The 21040-nt window shown below is 32.5% G+C and overlaps 1 long non-coding RNA gene across 1 annotated transcript; it reads right to left on the minus strand.

Moving 5' to 3' along the window:
* Positions 1–16416: 16416 nt before the first annotated feature.
* Positions 16417–17079, minus strand: LOC108660802 (uncharacterized). The gene is made up of 2 exons (XR_001926494.2): positions 16792–17079; positions 16417–16700 (listed from the first exon to the last, which is right to left on the minus strand). It is a non-coding gene; the product is annotated as an uncharacterized LOC108660802 (long non-coding RNA).
* Positions 17080–21040: the final 3961 nt, after the last annotated feature.

Raw genomic sequence — 21040 nt, forward strand, 5'->3', positions numbered from 1 at the left:
GGGCAAATTTCGCTTAAAATTTTTCGAGGCGGTTTTGAACTCTGAACAGTGTTGTCTCTGTTGCGCGGCGTTGGGGCATTAAATTGATGTGAGCCCCACGGAGAAAAGCTTGCCTTCACAGCTACACCAACCTTCAGATTCTGCACACGTGGCGATGTGATCACATCATAATACAAATCAGGTTGTGCAGGGGGTTTGTGGACCATCAGATTTGAAGGAAGGCAGAGCCGACGCTGGATTTTTTCTTTTCTATTTATGTAATAGGGAAAAGAATAAAACAAATATAATTACATCCATTATACACCCAAACAAGCGAAAATTCCGCCTTGAAGAAGAATTTATTTTTCTTGATTCCTAGTATTATTTTTCACGTACATCAATACATTTACTGTGGAAAGTCTCTAGAATCTCCATGTAAGCCGTGGAGATAGTAAGGAATATTCAGACATGTTAGATAATTGATTATGGAGATGGTAGCAATATTCCGTTTTTATTATATGCAATCAATCAGCTACGGTTGAATAATAGTAATTGATTGAATGTAGTAGCAAAAAAGTTCCGACCAATCTGACCATCTTGGGAATTACTGCTTGTTTTCTGAGTTAATTTTCACCATTAATAAAATTCAACAGAAACCAACGGTAAGCAAAGTGTGTAGGGTAGGGACAACGTGCCTCTCAAGACCTAACGTTTATTAAACAATTACCTTGAAAAGCTTTTATGGTCGTATGTATAGTTTGGTTGAAAACTTTAGATGGTGATGGTGACGGCCCTACAAATCAGTTACGCCCACCGGGAAAACTAAACCATTGAAACTTGTATGAACAATGCTTATTACAGTAAAAGTTTGATTCATATATAATTCCGATAATTTTTAAAGAATTTGTCATATATATATACCTACTACTATTATAAAAAAAGAAAAAGAAAAAGTCTTTTTCTTTATTCAGTTTTGAGCATGCAGATGATTTGTACTCGTTTATGCATACTAGTTAGTATTATTTATCCCTTTTTCCTTCTTGTTCTTTTCATTATATTAGCATTTAATAGTTAGCAAAATCAATTGAACAAATGTGGGTTGAATGGTTTTTTGATTGGGTAAGAAGTTGGAAGCGAAGAGGAATAGGGTTTGACTCTCTTTTTAAATCACGTTCAACTTTTTCATAGGTGAAAAAACAAAAAGTGAATGACGTGATGAGCTGATGAAAATGAGGGAGCGTTCCCAAGTTTTGCCTTTAAGAGGAGACCATGGCGTCATTGTTGGTAGCACTTTGAGCAACCACGTGGTGGCCCACAGTCACACCCTCCCTCTCCTGGCTTCGTTTTTTGACAGTCTGTGTCTGAATTTGCATTAGACAATTCCGATGGAAAATTTGTCACAAATAAATCCCCAGTAGTATTATTATCTCAAATAAATGTTATGGATTTTAACGTCACTGCCAATGGAATATTGACGACGAACAATGATGTAATGGAACTATTATTTTTTGCAGTAACTTTTCCACAGTCAAATTACCCTCTCTCAAGAAAACACAACCTTCCCTTTGTTATTCGGGAGCTACCGACGGTTCTCTTTCCTCTTTCTTTCTCTTTCCAGCCCGAGCCCCTCCTTCTCTCAACTGCCTCGCATTCTCTCCTCTCTCTTCCCATCTCTCTCGAATCCCTCACGTTCTGAGGCATTCAAACTTTCAAGTGTTATAATTTGGTCCTCGTTTTCCTAGCGTTTTGTGCTGTTCAGTTGTGCATTTTGGGGTTAGATTGTATAGAAAAATATGAGAAATAAATAAAAAATTAATAAAGTAAAAATAAAAAAAATCTAAGGCATGATTTTAGTGGTTTTAAGAATAATTTTCATCTTTTCTTTTCGAAATATGAAATTCGATGAAAAAGAATTGTAGCGATTATACTCAAAGATACTATTCTTTGGATAATAGTAATAACAAAAAGACTTTTTTAGAGAAAAAAAAAAACCCAACAAGAAAGCAAAGAAAATAGAAAAAATATGCAGAGAAAGTTTTAAAAAAATAAAAAAATTGTTAGTGTATTGTAATTGAGGTAGAGAGGTTGTATTTATAAGTTCGAGCAGAAAGTTAACGTTACAAAACATCATCATAAAATTAGTGAAAAATCAGGGAAAATCAAGAAAAATTATGGCTTAATTTTTTTTAGCTTAAAGCTATTATAAAATTCTTATGAAAAATAATAGCTTTTAAAATTAAGTTAAAGCTGTTTGACATGATAAATTATATAAGTTTTAATTTTGATTCAAATTACCATAAAGAGCATTCATCCCATTTTCAATCATCTAAAAAACCAAAGCGGAACAAATCTACTTTAAGTTTATATACAATTTCATATATTAAAATAAAAAATTTATAAAAAAACAAAACAACTCTCGAACTTATATAGCAGTAATAGCATTAGATTTTTTTGTGAATAAGAGAAAAAATCTTTAAATAGTACCTAAATGTAATTTTAAATTTTAGGCTTTCTTTTCTCTTAATTTTTACAAGAACAGAAAAATCTCAAATTTTGTTATTCTGTTACTGGTTTTTTTTTCTTTTTTTAGTAATCTTTGTAGTATTAGATTTTTTTGTGAAGAAGAGAAAAAATCTTTAAATAGTACTTAAATGTAATTTTGAATTTTGAATTTTCTTTTCTCTTAATCTTTGTAAAAACAAAAAAAAACCTATATTTTGTTATTCTATTGTTGGGCCTTTTGTTTTTTTTTTTTTCTTATTTTAGTAGTCTTTGTAGAAAGAGGTAGATGAGAGGGAGATCCTGATTTTGCGTTGGAGAATGATGATTTGTAAAGAGAGGGAGAGGAGAGGGACATGTATTTTCTGAAAAGCTGACATATTTTTTGAAAAGAGAAGAAAAAGCTTCTTTTTGGAACTTTTCTTTAATCCTATCTTTTAAAAAAATTATTTTTTTTAAAAAAATTACTTTTGTTTTAAGAGCTTCTCAAAAATTCTGCTTAGCCAAACATGCACTAAGTCAGATAAAGTTAACAAACTCAGTTATTAAGACTGTTTCAACTACTAAAGGCTAAAGAAAAATAAAATTATATACCAAAGTACAAAATTATACTTTACCTAACCCATGTGTATACTCCTACGTAGAGAAGGGAGAATTTGCATTTTCTTAAGGCTTAGCCTGATCTCGTGTGTGCACGGGTTCAATTTTTTTTCCTTGCAACAAGCTCATTGTGGGTTTTCATATATAAGGCACTCACCTCTCTTGTACCTTGATAATGTGTGACGTTGAGACCTTACAAAATATATTATTTCTCCAACAATCCCCACATATTTCATAAGGTCTCATAAGAAGATTTTTACTGGATCAAATTTCATTTGAGTATAATGCATTGTGATTTGTGCTTTTTAAATTATGAACTAGCCCTAAATAGAATGAAACATAAATTACAGAATTTTTGTGAAGTTTGTAACTTTTATGAACCAAAAAATTCTATGTGAGATATGATTTCCATCAATCACATTACACTTTCACAATTTCTGCTGTTTAACACGATTTTCTGTGAATAAGTCATGTGCGTGTCTAGTTATTCATAAGTGTTTTACTGAACTTGCCATAATTCTCATAAGAGCGATCATGCTCCACACTTTTATAAGTGATTTCATCAAATGTATATTGCAGTTTAATACACTATCCATAAGGGATATAAAACTCATTAATAATTTAACTCAACCTCTCATTCATTGCAATCTTGCACTATTTACACACCATAGGAATGTCAATGATTTTTAATAGTGCATCAATTTATCAACAAATAACTTGTTATTACCCATATGAACCTAATTCATGAGATATTCAATCACATAGGTTGGGCTACCATTATTTGTTGATTTTTTTAATTGGCTTAAGTCTCATTCCCCTAAATGTATCATTAATCAATTTCTTCCTAGTGGTTAGTTAAAGGATCATCCAAATTCAACTCTGATTTTAAATAATTAATGGGCATAATTTCACCTTTAAGCAACTGCTTTACTACGTCATATCTCAAAAGAATGTGTCTATGCTTACCATTAAAAGTTTGATTCTTTACAATGGTTATTATTTCTTAGCAATCACATTGCATAGACACAGAAGGTGTTAATTTCATTCCCAACAGAATATCAACTAAAACGTTTCTTAACCATTCAGCCTCATTACTAGTCAACTCTAAAGCTACAAATTCTATCTCCATTGTAGATTTAGCAATTATTATTTGTTTGGCTGATTTTCAAGTTATAGTACCCCCACCAAAGGTGAATGCAAATCCACTTGTGGATTTTTTCTTATTTAAATCTGAGATCCAGTTAGCATCACTGTATTCTTCTAATACAACGAGAAAATCCATTATATAAAATATTATAGTTTATGGTACCTCTCAAATATTTTATTATTTTGCTCAAGGCAATCCAATGATCTTGATTGGGACTTTGTATATATCTGTTCAGTCTACATATAGTATAAGCTATATCGGGTCAAGTATAGTTCATCAAATGCATCGGACTCCCAATAATCTGAGCATTCTCATATTAAGACACACTATTACCTTTATTTTTCTTTATTTGGATATTATCATTATAAGGAGTACTCACAAGTATGACATTAAAATGTCTAAACTTTTTAAGTAGCTTCTCACTATAATACTTTTGTGTTAGCATTAAACCATGATCAAATCTCATAATTTTATGACCGAAAATAATATTAGCTTCTCCCAGATCTTTCATAGCAAATTTATAAGCCAAAAAACATTTTTGTTTTATTGACCACATCAATGCAAGTAGAAAACTAAATATAAGCTAATAATCACACATTTATTATCAACAATTTTTGTGTATACACATTTAACAACTCCAACAATAGAAAATCTATTACTAACAAGACCATGTTCAAATTTCTCATGCTCTCGTTTTGGTGCTTGTTTCAAGCCATACAAAGATTTAATCAATTTACAAACTTTGTTTTCTTGACAAAGAAGAATACATTCCTCGGGTTGTCTCATATAAATTTCTTCTACTAAATCACCATTTAGAAAAGTGACTTTAGCATCCATTTGATGAACAAGAAGTTTGTAAATCGAATTTAAGGCAAACAAATTATGAATAGATGAAATTCTTGATATTGGAGCTAAAGTATCAAAATAGTCAATATTTTGTTTTTAAGTAAAACACATTACAACTAATCTAGCTTTGTATTTATCAATAGAACCATTAGGATTAAATTTTATTTTAAAAATTCATTTGCAACCAATTAGTTAAGCTCCATGTAGTAAATCAACTAATTCACAAGTTTGATTTGTAAAATCAAATGAATCTCATTTTTTATAACTTCTTTCTAAAATGTACTTTCTTTAGAAGAAATTACCTCAGCATAAGTTAAAATATCATTATCTACAAGATAAATGTAAAAATCATTACTAAAAGAAATTTCTTTCCTTAGTCTTTTGCTCTTTCTCAAATCATCATTTGGTACTTTAAAATTATTTTTATTAAAAGGTGCATAAGAAATTGTATCAGTTCTCAATGGAAAAATATTCTAAAAAATTCAACACTTTTTGTTTCAAAAATAGTATTATTATCAAGAACATCACTTTTAATACAAGAAATATATATGTAGTATTATGTTCAATATAACAAACAAACATGCAATCAGATATTTTAGAGCTAATTTTACTCTTCTTAAAATTAGGAACATTACCTTCGCAAAATACCCCCACACTTTCAAATATTTTAAATTAGGAGAATAGTCTTTCCATAATTCATAAGGTGTCTTACCAATTTTCTTATAAGGTATTCTATTTTAAATATGACATGTAGATAATAAAGCTTCACCTCACAAATTTTCATATGCATGAGAACTAGCGAGTATAGAGCTCATTATTTCTTTTAATGTTCTACTTTTCTTTTCAACTACACCATTTGATTTAAGGGAATATGGAGGAGTTTTTTTTATGAATTTTTCATTCATTTTCACAAATATCATTAATCGGTACATATCCACCCTCTTTATCTGATCTAATTCATTTTATTTTTTTATTCAATTGATTTTCTACCTTAGCTTTATACTTAAGAAACATGTCAAAAGCTTCATATTTATGCCTATGTAAATAAACTTTAGTAAATCTAGAATAGTTGTCAATAAATGTAATATAATATTATTTACCACCTCTAGTCATAGTTTATTTCAAATCTCCTAAGTCGGTATGAATTAAACTTGATAATTTGTATTCTTTATTTACTAAAATACAAGTTTTCTTAGTTGATTTTATTTCAGCACATATTTCACATTTACTAAAACATCCATTTTTAATACTAAATATTAAACCTAGTGATTGCATTTTCTTAATATACGGAACGCTAACATGTCCTAATCTACCATACTATAAATCAATAGAGTCAATCATGCAAGCAGAAACTAACATTTTCATTTGAAACATTTACAATGTTAAGTACAAAAAGTACCTGATTGCAATATCCCTTACCCATAAACACATTATTTTTTGTCATTACGATCTTATCAAATTCGAATGACACTTTCACCATAACCTTACCCATTAAAGGCACAAAAGCCAGGTTTGCCCTTATATTGGGAACATGTAAAACATCATTTAGAGCTAAGGTCTTACCAGATGTAAGCTTGAGAAAAACTTTAAGTGGAGTTTCAATGACTTAAAGTTAGGTTGTCATAACTGTTAAAAATGAATTTCGCAACCAACTTCAAAAATTCATATCTCTCTAACCACAAAACTAAATATGATACTACAAAATCCATTTGAAAAGTCTTTTCAAGACCTTTCCATTGGTACCCATCATGCCACCAAAAAGTCACCGAAACAATATCGGATTTGAAAGGAAGTTAAAGAAACATAAATTATCTTCGGGATTTTTATTTCGAACAATGCAAAAATACAATTTTTATAAGTTAAAGCCTAATCGTACCTTAATCACTGCTTTCTTGGATAAATTCTTTCTTTTTCAGCCTTATTCTTCTTTTTTAGGATTAGTTACTCCAAAATGGCTTTCTTATTTTGATTGTTTTTTTTTTAAACGTGCCTTATTGCTTTTCATTTTAAAACTGACTTAAACTTCTTCTTAAACATGATAATATGAAATTGCTTTTAACATCCTCTCTTAAACGTGATAATGTAAACGGTTTTTCTTTAAACATGTGATAATTTAAAATGACACTAACAAAATTACTATATTTACAAAAAGATCCCTATCACAAAACTATTCCAATATAAACCCAATATTTTATAAGTAATTTGAATAAGGGACTTATTTGTCAAATTTACTATTTTATAAATATACTAATGTACTTATAATTTGGGTTGAGGTATTATAGTAAACTACCCTATCTGGGCAATGAAAATGCGTTCATACTTTAAGGTTTTTGATTTGTGGGAGGTCATAGAGACTGGTGAACTACCTGTTCAAAAGCATGCTAACCTGACTATAGCTCATATCAAACAACATTCAAAGAAGGTTGCAAAGCGTTATAAAGCCTTGATTTGCCTACAATTAGTTGTGTCAAACACCATATTTGGGAATATCATGAATATGGAGGATCCTTAGCTTGTCTGGGACAGTTTGAAAGAAGATTACCAAGGAAATGATCAAACCAAAGTTATACAGGTAATGAATTTCGCTAGACAATTTGAACTTATGAAGATGAAAGTAAAAGAGAATATTTATGAGTATATAGACAAATTGTTGAAACTAGTCAATCAACTCAAAATGTTGGGACAAAAGGCTATAAATCAAAGAATTGTCAACAAGATTTTGGTTAGTATTCCCAATGAGTTTGAGTCAAAAGGCTTTTTTCTGGAGGATTTTAAAGATTTGACAAAAATCTTTATGAAAGTTGGTTTCTACCTTGCTAACCTTTGAGCAGAGGAAAACTTTTAAACATGAAGATCCTGTTAAAAATACCTTGGCTGCTAAAACCAAGGGCTTAAGGGTCAAGGCTGAGGATTCAAAGAAAAACGATAGCAAAGGTACCAAATCGGGTGCAGTGAAACAAAGAACGAACCAAGACAAATTTCCTCTTTGCACACATTGTAAGAAAACTAACCATACCTCAAAATATTGTTGGTACAAATCAAATGTGAAGTGTCGAGCCTGTAATCAACTTGGACACGTGGAGAAAATATGTAAATGTCACAGCCCAATCCCAGGCCATGACCGACGCATGGGCCTAATAGGCATAGCCCATTAGGCCCTAGCAAGCCTTTCTATAAAACCTTGTTTATTAGTCCATTTGTCCCCCATTTTCCTCTACGGTTCATAATTCATAATTTTTGATAATAATTCCTTCGAGAATAAATTATGGCAACTAAGCATATACCATTCTCAAAATAGAGTTATTATTTGTCAACCCTAGACAACATTATTAATCAAACCAACATACAGGGTTTACAACAAATCTCACATTTTACATTTAAACAACCATATATACATACAACAGACCTTTTACTACCAGCGAAGTGACTCTGAGCATACGTACTATTATTGAGTGTTATGGTAAACCTACCGAAAGATGGGTATGCGGGAGCACTTAGACCTAGGGTCCAATTACCTCCGAATCTGAAAACTTAAAACATGAAGTTGAAAAGAATAAGTATAAACCCAATGAGTGAACATAGGAAGGGAACAAGCAACAATATGGAAGGTTTTAGGAAACAAGATGCACTTATGTAAAAACAATGCAATTTATTCTTTGAAAACCAAACCTGATGCTATGTTGTCTTTTAACTCATTTTGGAAACATTTAGAAATTTCAACTTTCAATATTCAATGCAATCACATTTCATTTCCCAAACATCTTTACTCTATAGGGCATGTACACATGCGTATAAGAATTCATGTATATATATATATATATTATGTATACATATATATATATATATATATATATATATATAGATATTTTCAAACACACATCAAATACATCAAGGTCATTCCCAAACTAGTCAACATGGTTCAGCGCATACAACCACCGACCTCAACTCAACTTATGTGCACTCCCACACCGCACATAGTTAAACCCTCATGTGCACTCCCACACTGCACATAGCAAATATCATCATATGCACTCCCACCTCACATAGCTAATATCAACATGTGCACTCCCCCACCGTACATGGTAAATATCATCATCCCGAGCTCCCATACCGTACACCACCATTACTGTCATGTGCACTCCCACACCGCACTCACACAGTTATAGTTATCATTCAATTTTACCTTTCAAGGCATAACACACATAACAACATGTAACAAGAATCTTTGCATAATAATACATTCCATATAGTTTATTATTTATTGATCATATACATGGTTGCACAATCCAACATTCAAGGGAAACAATATTAATCATTATGCCACTAGTTTAAAACATCTCAAGATTTCCAATGCATCACACACCACAATTCAATTGGCAATTCAACATAACATTTCAGCACGTGATTCATCACATTATATGTTTAACAACATAGAGATATTATTTGTGAAAGGCTTGTTTCCATGCATTTTTAAAAGAGTCAACCAAGAATATTCGAGTATTTCATTCAAACACATATGCATTTGTTCAAAACATTTTTAATGCAAGTTCACTCACCTTGGTAATGCCATCTTACAAAACTAGCACCAATAAGACCTTAATCCAAGTTTAGTCTTGAAGTACTATTAAAACCTATATTTACCAATAAACAATAATAGCTTCAAATACATCATAAATTTGAACTCAATAACTCTAATAAACATACACTAGATAAACTACATTCTAACCTAACATTTAACCTAGAATTCTAGTCTAATTCACAAACCTATTAAACTAACTATTCAAATTTAAAGTTGCTTTACCTTGGTGAGCTTGGGATATAAAGATCAACAAAACCTAATAATTTCAAGGAAAAGAAAATTTAAAGAAAATTAGAAAATAAAGTCTGAAAATATAAGCCCATAAATTCTAAAATTCAAGAGTTGAAAATGTATACCTATTAACTTTAAAAATGAAGATTTGAAGATAAAAGCTTAAGTGTTGATGAAGGTGGAGTATAAATGGAAAATGAAGAAAAGAAAAAAAGATTTTCTTTTCTTTCTCCTAGGGTTCGGTTGTCATGAAGAATGAGGTTGAAAAGTGTGGGTTTGGTGAATAAGGAGGTAGGAGAATTAAGAAGTAAGAAAAAAAAAAGGAAATGAAAATAAAGGAAGAAAAAGAAGAAAGAAAAAAATTTATTTTTATGGTAAAGAGAAAGGTGGCGTATGGACGGAGAAGAAGAAGAAGAAAATGATGTCTTTTTATGGGGAATGATGGTTGGCCATGGAGAAAAGAAAGAAGAGTCAAAGCTTCCTTTGAAAGTTTTGACCAAGTTAAATGGTAAAACTGCCATTTAACCCTCCAAAGTTCTCATCCTTTTTAATTAATTCCTCCCATCATTCTTTTAATTTCATTTTTCTTCTATTTTTCTTCTTTTACACTTGTACAAATAAAATATCAAATTTATACTTCACCAACACGTCTCTATAATATTTAAATATATACTTACTATTTCTTGCTTTATTCAATGCAGGCACGCGGGCTCCACTAACGTTGTTTTTCCTTCAAAATTCTTCCTTACTTCTTCTCCCCCAACTAGATTAGCCATATAATCCTCATTCATGACTAATTTCAATAACAAATAAAATATTAATATTTTAATATTATTTTATTAATAAAGTGTCTCACTTTGCCCCGGTTCACTTTCCAATCACCTTTTAACTCCGTTATCTCATCACTGATAAAATATTTTTATTTTATTATTATTTTCTCGTGTATGGAATATTTTATTTCAAAATATTTCTTTTACCTGTCTTCACTCTTTCACACTTAATTTAGCTTCAATTGACCTTCGTCTTATCGATAACGTCGTATTGGCTTCTATATTGAGGGTACGGGGTGTTACAGTACAGCTTAGAAGTAAGAAGTTGAGGGTAAAGCTACTGTAGCTAAAGAGGTTAATGAGTTAGAAAAGGCATTGTTTATGGCTAAATTAGATGATGGTTTAGTAGATAAGAGCACCTGACCTATTGATGGTGGCCACTCAAACCACTTGACAAGTAATACAAATCTTTTCATTGAGCTTGATAAAAAATTTAAGGCTCGTGTGAAAATTGGAAATGGTCTTTACATGAAAGTACTTGGAATAGACATTGTAAGAGTTGAAATGGCATCTAGTATTAAGTTTATTCATGAAGTGCATTATGTGCCTAAAGTAATTCAGAATCTGTTTGGTGTAGGGCAATTGGATGATAATGGTTATGCCTTGTTGTTTAAGAATAAATAATGCACTATATTTGACCCTACTGGTGTTGAGTTGCTAACAGATTTTTTTTTTTTTTTGCATATTATTGAGTTGCTAATAGTTAAAATGAGAAACAAGTGTTATCCAATGAATCTGTTGGAAACTAAACATCGGGCTCTCTACAGTGATTGTGATGCCTCATAACTCTAGCATAAAAGGGTTAGACATGTGAATTACACCTCGCTGTCAACAATGTCTTAAAATGAGATGGTAATTAGTCTTCTTGGTATTACGAAACTTGAGAAGTTGTGCAAGGCTTGCTAATATGGCAAACAAACCAGGAAACCTTTTCCAAAAGAATGCAAGTGGGAGGCTACATAGAAGTTAGAATTAATTCATACTAACATAAGTGGTCTTACGATGACTCCTTCATTGAGTGGTAATAGGTATTACATCCTGTTCATTGATGATTTCTCACATTATTACTGGATTTATTTTTTGAAGCACAAGTCAGAGGCATGGAGAAGTTTTTCTAAGTACAAGGCACAGGTTGAGAACTTTACCAACTTAAACATTAAGACCCTAACGACTAATAATGGATCAGAATACACTGCTAGTGAATTTAAGAATTTCTTGGGCAATATTTAGGATACATCATCAGCTAACTATTACCTATAGCCCTCAACAGAATGGTAAAGTTGAAAGAAAGAATAGAACAATTGGTGATATGGCTAAATGTTTGCTGTTTTAGAGTAATTTACCTAAGAAATTCTATGCTAAAACAGTCAATACTGCAAATTACATCCAAAATAGAATATTTACAAATGCACTGACACTCAAAACTCTATTTGAAATGTGGTATGATCATAAACCTTCTATCTCCTATTTCAAAGTTTTTGGTTGTGTGTGCTATGCTTGAATTCTAGAAGGAAAAAGAACTAAATTTGATTCAAAAGCTCTTATTGCTTTACATATTAGATATAGTGAACAATCAAAAGGTTATAGATTATATGACCTAGAATCAAACAAAGTTATTATTAGTAGAGATGTGAAATTTGATGAGAATCAATGGTAAAATTGGGAAAGGAAGTTAGTTGAGAGTCTACATACTATACCTGGCACTAATAATGATCAGTTGCAACTTGAAAGTGATAATTCTTCTTATATTGAAGATAAGAGTAAAGCTATGAGAGGGACCAAGACCTTGGTGGACATATATAATCGACGCAACTTAATTATTACTAATCTTACAAATTATGTGAAAGTAATAGTTGATGAGAATTGGAAAAGGGCCATGGATGCAAAAATATCCATGATCAAGAAGAATGATACTTGGTTGCTTATGGATAGACCTTCAGATCACAATGTAATGGGAGTCAAATGAATATTTAGAACTAAGTTAAACCCTCATGGTTCTATAAACAAGTATAAAGCCAGATTGATGGTTAAAGGTTATGCACAAGTTTATGGAGTTGACTACCTAGAAGATTTTTGCTGCTATTACAAGACACAATACTATTAGAATGTTAGCAACTTTATTTGCAAGAGAAGGATGGAAGATATACCATTTAGACGTAAAGTCAGCTTTTTTGAATGCTTATTTGATAGAAAACATTTTTGTTGAACAATTTGAAGGTATAAAAAACTAGGGTCAAAGAACAAGGTCAACAAATTGGTAAAGGCATTGTATGGTCTTAAGCAGGCATCTAGGGCCAAGTATGACAAAGTATATCCTTATTTCACAAGTCAGGGTTTTCAAAAAAGTGTGAATGAATAGACTTTATATGTGAAGTTGTCTAGTGATGTTGATGCATTAATTGTTGCTTTGTATGTCGATGATTTATTGATAATTGGTCCCGATGATAATGTGTTGCAAGAATTCAAAAGTCAGATGATGAATGTGTTTGAGATGACAGACTTGGGATTGATCACTTGTTTTTTGGGAATAGAAGTTCTTCAAACCGTTGAAGGAGTTTGTTTGCATCAAACTAAGTATGCAAAGGATATATTAAAGAAATTTAATATGTTCTCTTGCAAGGCAGTGAGTACTCCACTGGCATCAAGAGACAGATTTAGCAGTGAAGATGGTTCTACTAAAGCAAATGGTCTCACTTACAAAAGAATGAAACATATCTAACAGCTACAAGACTTAATTTGATGTATGCAACATGTCTACAGTCCAGGTTTATGTAAGCACCCTATGCTACATCTTACAGCAGCTAAGAGAATCCTCAAGTATGTCAAAGGTACTACTGACTTTTGGTTTGAAGTATATAAAGCATGACGGTGGAGAACTAGTTGGATATAGTGACAATGACTAGGCTGGGTTACTTGATGATTCAAAACGTACAACTAGTTTTTGTTTTTCATTCAATAGTGCCGTGTTTTCATGGAATTCAAAAAAGCAAAGTGTTGTGGCTCAGTCTATTATAAAAGCTTATATTACAACAACAGCAACAGCAAATCAGGTGAAGTGGCTAAGAAAGGTAGTAGCTGATCTTGGTTTCAAACAAGAAAAGGGTACTATGATTTTTGTTGACAACCAATTAGCTATTGCGATAGCCAAAAATCCAGTTCATCATGGGCAAACTAAGCATGTTAAGGTGAAATATCATGCTCTTAGAAAGACTGTAAATGAGCAAGAAATCGAACTCAGGTACTGTAACATAGAGGTTCAACTAGCTGATATACTCACAAAAGGCTTATCAAGAGAAAGATTTGAAACTCTCAAGACTTGTCTTGGTGTTAGCCAAATTACAGGTCATGGGGGAGTATTGAAACAATGACCTTTAACCTGGAAATTTAGCTACTGATGAATGGCGGGTAAAAACAGAAAGTTTGAAGGTTAAAGAAGCTGTACAAAAACGATGCTAGATAGATCTTCATTGTCATGAGTTTGTGAAACGGGAGTTTTATATGGTTTGATGCTTAGTTCGTCGGAATTGTTTAAACGGAGTATTGGCTGTCGTTTTAGTCATAGAAGCATACGACAACTTGTAGTGTCGTTTGTTTAAGTGTTTATTTCCTTCCTTCAAACGCTCAACTTGAGCACTGTTTTTACTCCTTTGTCTGTATAGCCGTATAGGCCAATGGCCTTCTTTCTCTTATATTTTGTAGCCGTTATTGCACAGAAAACCATGTCTCGTTTTTTGTGCTTTGCTGTCAAACTTTGTTGCTTTCGTTTTCCTTATGCTTAAATCTTTGGAGGTGATTTTGATGATGGGCATATAACTTTCTTTTGTAACCGTTGTATGTATGAACAATTCTCTGAAATATAATAATCAATTTTTCTCTCCAAATATGGTTCTGTTTTGTTCTTCATTTAGCTCTCTTGAATCTGAAATTTTATTTAGTGTTCTTTGAGAAATCTTTCATAGATGACCTGTTTGCAGATTTACTTTAAAGCGTATATATTGAAATTATGAGATGTGTAGGAGTTTGCTTTTGTCATGCATGTTAGCTCTAATTTGGAAGGAATATGACAAAAGCTTATCGGTGCTTACTACATCATGACCCTCTTTCATACTTCAAAGTGATCTGATGTATGCAAAGGTCTTTTGTTTCCCGGACCAAGTGGCTAATCTGTTTATATGTACGAATTTTGATGATAGTATCTGAGGTTTGACTGCAGATTAAGTTTAGATTAACATCAGTTGCACTACTGTAGATAAAACTATGTGTGGAAACCCCTGCAATCTGCAAAAGGTGGATTCTAAAGAAAGAGACTTTGAAATTTTTTTATATGAAAAAAGAAGAAGCATTTCTCTTCCATTTGTTTTGGTCTCCAAAACCAGTTTAGGCAAAATGATGCTTGAAATTAAGAAGGATAAAAAAAGTGAATACTGAATACTGGTTAAAAGCAAGAGCAATATGTTAAAATTTTAACTGCTATATGCATCTTCATGTGTATCTTATTGCTACTGCTGATTGTCTAGTCCTCATAGTTCACATATATATCTCCCAATTTGGCAAAATGATCTCTATCCATTTGTTAGCAGTGTTTTTTTTTTTTTTTTTAAAAAAAAATCAATTTAATTTATGTAGGAGTTAGGGGTTTTGGTGTAGCAATGGCTTAGAAAACTCAACAAAATAATCTAATATCATATGCCCTTAAAAGTGCAAAAAATTAATTCTGCCTTAAACTTACTCATCTGTACACATGGATGAAGCTGTAAAAAGTGTTATCATGCATTCAGACTCAATTTACTAAGGCATTTTAAGCCATTTTAAGCACCTTTTATGCCTTATGATGTAAAATACAATGTGTAATGTTACTATTTTTTATCAACGGAATGTAGAATTATATTCTCCACTCAGAGTAATTTTTTAATTTTTATGTAATTAACGAAAAGGCAAATGTAAGAACATGATAAAAAAAAATCAAAATGATAAATACCGATGGAATATGAATTATTATCATTGAAATTTTTGTTGAAATAATATGGTTTCGTTTAGTTATCTACTTAAGAATTGCTTAGAAATAGTTATAATAAATTAATCTTAGAAAATAATAAGAATTATTATCAACAAAATTTACATTAATAATAATTAAATTATCATGGACAAATTAAAATTAGAGCTTATCAAAGGATGAGTGTTATCATCTTAAAAGTTATTATCAAATATTTTCAGTGGATAATGAGCATATTTAAAATGGAATCTAAGTATTAAAAAATTCATTGGAAATTAAGTGAATTTTATTGGAGTGTGAATCTTATTGGGGAAACATGATAGGAGAGTCCAATCCTCAGCCACTTCCCGTGTTGTTGATGAACGTTTTTGGCCCCATCAAGGATCAATGACAAGTAGTGCTAGTAATAGCTACTACTCTGTCTTTGCTTTCTCTTTTCTTCATAGAAACAAGGTCAAAAATATCATAATAAGATAAGATGGAGAGATGGCATTTGTACAGACTTGTCACCACACCATGCATATATCCTATTCGTTAGGTGAGATATATGGTCTTTGGGCAAAGCAACTATTGGTGGTTTAAGGTTATACGATCGTCAACGATATACACTAACAAAACCATGACAATGGAGGTTTCTTCTCTTTCGATTTCTGCTTTTCAGATTGTAAAAAAATTACAAAACAAGCAAAAGATTTCTAAGAAAACTTGGACATCAACATAATAATTTTATCTTTACAGCTATATATATATATATATGTATGTATTATGAACATAATTTGTCATAGTAATTTTATCTTTTATAATGCTCATATAATAACAAAGAAAAAATCTCGCTCCGAGTGCCATCCCCACAAAGATATTTCGATTACATCAGATATTTGGTTTACTTATTCGGTGGTAAAAAAAACAAAAAATTTCTTTCTTTTTTTTTTTTTTTCCCTTTGGGATGGATGGGCAGATTGATCTTTTTTGGCCCCCCATTGCTGCACCAGGGTCCTGGTAGTACAACGAATTAGCATCATAGCAAATCTGAAGATAAAAGCATGGCGATGCTTCAAACATTACCAAAAAGCTGAGGATACTGTACCTTACGTTCAGATTCGCATAAAATCTTTCGACTTTTGCAGAGTTATCAGAGCTTTTGCAGCCTGTCCCTCAGCACGGTACAAAAGTGCCCACCATTTTGCGCACAGAACACTAAAACTGGTCATAATCTTTTTGGTATCCAACTGATCCATCCCTTGATAACTTGATTGATTTCATCTGGTTCTGGTTCTTAACTTTTTTGTTTTTTTGATCCCCCTTCCAGTTCCACCAACCAAAACAATTAAAGGATGAGAGAAAACAAAGAAAACCCACCAGAATTCCGACTTTTGCCAACTCACCCTCAAGGCTCTAGCTGTCGTCTTTTGGGTGGAGATTTTATTTATCTTGTTTTTGGGCTGCCCATAGACCAAATGGGTGACGACAATAAAATGTACCAATCATCAAATTATTCAAAGCGTCCTAACTTATCACATTGGTGACCAAGAAGATCTGGGAAAATTTTGGGTTTTGGACTATTAGGCTTCTCCTCCCGAAATGATTAGGAAGGGGAGGAGGGTGCATTCCATGGTGTATTAGTGGTTCAGACACAAGTTGAGGTCTTTTAACAATATTAATCTAGTTCTTTAGCAACTCATCAGCAGGTTGGCATCATCGGGACTCCTGACCCTGTGATTTGTGCTGCTTCAGGCAGGCGCCTTCAAACTTCTCGTTGGATTCCATGAAAGCGGAAGCTCACTGTAAGACAAAGCTTAAATTGGTGTGGCCACCAAACATTCGCCAAAGTACCAATGAAATGTCAAAGAATATGGCACTAGAGAGCTAAATCAGTGTGGGTATTATTTCAAAATGGTAGGCCAACTATGGAAGATAAAATTCAAGTGGTCCTCCACAGTCAGATTCCAACGTCAAGCCAAAGCTAGCTAGCTCCTTCAACGTCTGCAAGCAATTGCTGTAGCTGGGTCGACCACCAGGCACCCGCGGCATCTCTCCATGTGCCAAAAGTCATTGCCAAATTTTGCTAAAGCTTTGAAAAATATATATGTTTTCCCAGTGGCGCCGATTTCCTGTGCCTTGGTTGCTCTAAAAAAAACAATAAAAAAAAGGTAGCAATCATTGAAATCAGTAACAGGATGCATTAAATTTGTAAAGTGATATGAACCTAATTTAAATGTTTGATGATCAGCATTGTTTTAGACGCACCAATAATTGTGCGTTGCACTTGTTGGAGTAATTAGTGGTTGACTGGGCAAAAACCTTTTCACTAGTGCAGAGGAACCTCCTCCTTTGTGAGAATATTAGGCCACTTTGATCTGTACATGGTAGCAAATCATGAATGAAATCGCGACTCTAGTTCATCATGTACGCTAGAAGGTAGGACAATTGAGTCATGTCTTCTACTTTTCGTTCAAATTATGATGGCATATCAATCTTATCAGGACGGCTGCATTGTCCATGCTAATACCAAGGATTTGTTTACAAGTCCCATTATGCAGCATCGGTTCAATGGACGCAGACCGTTTAGACTTAATCCGTTGTTTTCATCAGTCATATTTGACAATTTTACATTTTCTGTTTAGTTATTTGTAATCAACCTAACTTTTTCGACATGAAATCAAGTAATAGAAGAAAAGCAACAAGTTAGCCAGCATATATTAGAATATCTGCCCCTACACTTACCTTAGGCAACTGCAGAGCCACAAGAAATGTGGGGATTTTCAAGTGCCGCAAATTATGCAAAGGAACACATAACTTCTACGAACAGAAAATCTTATTGGATATTTCAAGCAGAAATATGGAATCAAAATCAGTACTAAAGCTGAAGCAAATCCCAACTGATATGCCACCTAGAGGGAGATATATATATATATATATATATATATATAATGCTAAATGCAGAATATGTACCAACTTGGATTCCTCTTAGTCTAACCGAATCAATCCAAGGCATAATTCAAGGTATTAATGGATAAAGTGGGAGCCAAAACACGAATTAAGGTGACAGCAAACAGTTGACATGCTGTCATTCCGTCAAGTGCACAATTTCTTACCAAAATTCTGTGCAAAATGTAGTATGATGACTGCATACACAGTTGGCCCAAAATCCTAGCTGACCAATCAATAATGCCCTTAAATTTTGTTTTGACTCAGAAAAGCACAACAAGCAGAGATAATCTGATGGATTGCTTTTCGGGCCATCGCTGCATTCATAGCCAAATGGGATATTAATGAATTTACTATATCTTATCACTGTAGAGCTAGCGTCCAGATTCGCAAAACTCAAGCATAAGATACGATTCTCCATTGAATTTTAATGAATCTACTTCTGCTCTCATCAGGACTTGAGCTTCAGCAATGAAGATTATCTTCACTGCTGGCAATAATTTAAGCCACATGCAAATGTTCATGCTTGTTGACAAGTTACAAACGAGAATGTTCTTTTAGGAAGCAAACCTTGAGCACCGCAACTGCAACGTGAAGATATAGCATGAGGATAACTTTCATGCGCGCTAGACATCGTAATGATCATCCAGTTGATATTTGATAATACAGTGAAGAATGTCGACGTGCCGACTTGGCAAACCTTGGGCGAATAAACAATCAGAAAGAAGTTTATACCTAGAGACCAAAAAGGAGGTTCCCACTCTAATCGCTGACTGCAGAGCTAGTAGCTGGTTTGAACCTCAGTATCTTTAAGGTAATGGCACATGCTAAACATTGTAATTATTTTAAATTAAGATTCATGTCAGGAGCAATATTATTAACCAATTTGAGCTTGAAATATTTTTCTACCTATAGGCCAGGGTAGTACTGAATATGGACAGTACATAACTTATCCATTTGAGAATGTTCAAGAATGTTCAAATCTATCCTCGGAGACAAAGCACAAAAATATGGATGCTTTGATAGTAAAAGCGACATACGCGCAAAAGGAAAAGAGAAAATTATGCCCCTTTGCTTTGCTTTCCTTTTCTTTGTTTTTTTTATTGATTTTTTTCTCTCGGAGACATGGAATGATATCCATGACTGAATGTTGGACAGCTTTTGTTAAATTCTCATAGGAAATAGTTCTTTCATGGTGGCTCCAAGGTTGTCATTTGGAATGTCCAACCACATACTACAGTGAAAATCAAAATATGAGCCTTTAAGCCAAGAGATTAATTAACTGTGGAACAAAATTAATTTTAATCAAGTACAGTGTAATGATCATTAGATTATTGTCTGTTGTCAGACCAAACCAAAATAATTGTTGTCTGTCCTAATAACAACTATCATTAATAGCCCTACTTTAACATAAAGCAACAGCTTTTAATTTAAATGTAGCCTCAAAGGTTTTAAATAATATCCTCCACATATATCTAGTAAACAACTTTGAGTGCTCTTATAGAATTAATAGAATCGGTGTATTAACCGGTCTTACTTTTAAGCTTTCTGCGATCCAAACTATGCCAACAAAGTTACAAAAATAGATAGAAAATTATGTGGTAAAGCTCAAAAGGTAGAGCAAGATGATGCATTACCTGCTTTATTACATTGTTCGTTAGTTTAGCTATATCTCTAATAATAACACCTCAAGCCCTCAACTTTATGATCAACAACCTGAATAAAATTTGAGGGAATGATCCAAAGCTTGCGGTAGGGTGTAGATTTTGGTGTCTTTTTTTATACTACCTGTAGTCCTCATAGGTGTCAGAACTATAATATTAATAAAGAGATAATTTTAATAATTGTTGTAAAGCTTCATATAAATGAGTTCAACAACCTTCTTGTATCCCTTAATTACTGGATCCTGAGGCTTTGAAAACAACACAACTACCCGCTTCACATACCACCCCACCATGCTTTCATCAGCAGTACACCATCCCAATAACAATTTACTCTGCGCAGCTCGCCAGTGTTGTTATGATTAATCCTGCTAAAAATCTCTCCCAGTTTGTCTCATTTTTCTAACGGTAGTCTTTCATTTTCTTCATCACGTTATACTTGTTGGTATCCTTTCATTTTACCATGCAGGTACAAGTAGAGAAATGATAATAACAAAGAATTAAGACTATACTTAATCTCATTTTTCTTTGAGAAGAGAGGTTTTGAACACAACTTTATTAGTGAGATGCACGCATTTGTGTTTGAAATCAAATTATCCATCTTATTATCATCATCATCATTAAGTCAAATTTGTATACAATAATTTTATTTACTATGCATTGGGGTATTTGATTTAATGGTAGTATATATATACATCTTTCTTTTAAAGAATAAAGTTCAATCTCCTTATGACCCCTACCAATTAA

This window comes from Theobroma cacao, chromosome 2 (genome assembly GCF_053813885.1).
Source record: "Theobroma cacao isolate CCN51 chromosome 2, ASM5381388v1, whole genome shotgun sequence".
NCBI lineage: Eukaryota > Viridiplantae > Streptophyta > Magnoliopsida > Malvales > Malvaceae > Theobroma > Theobroma cacao.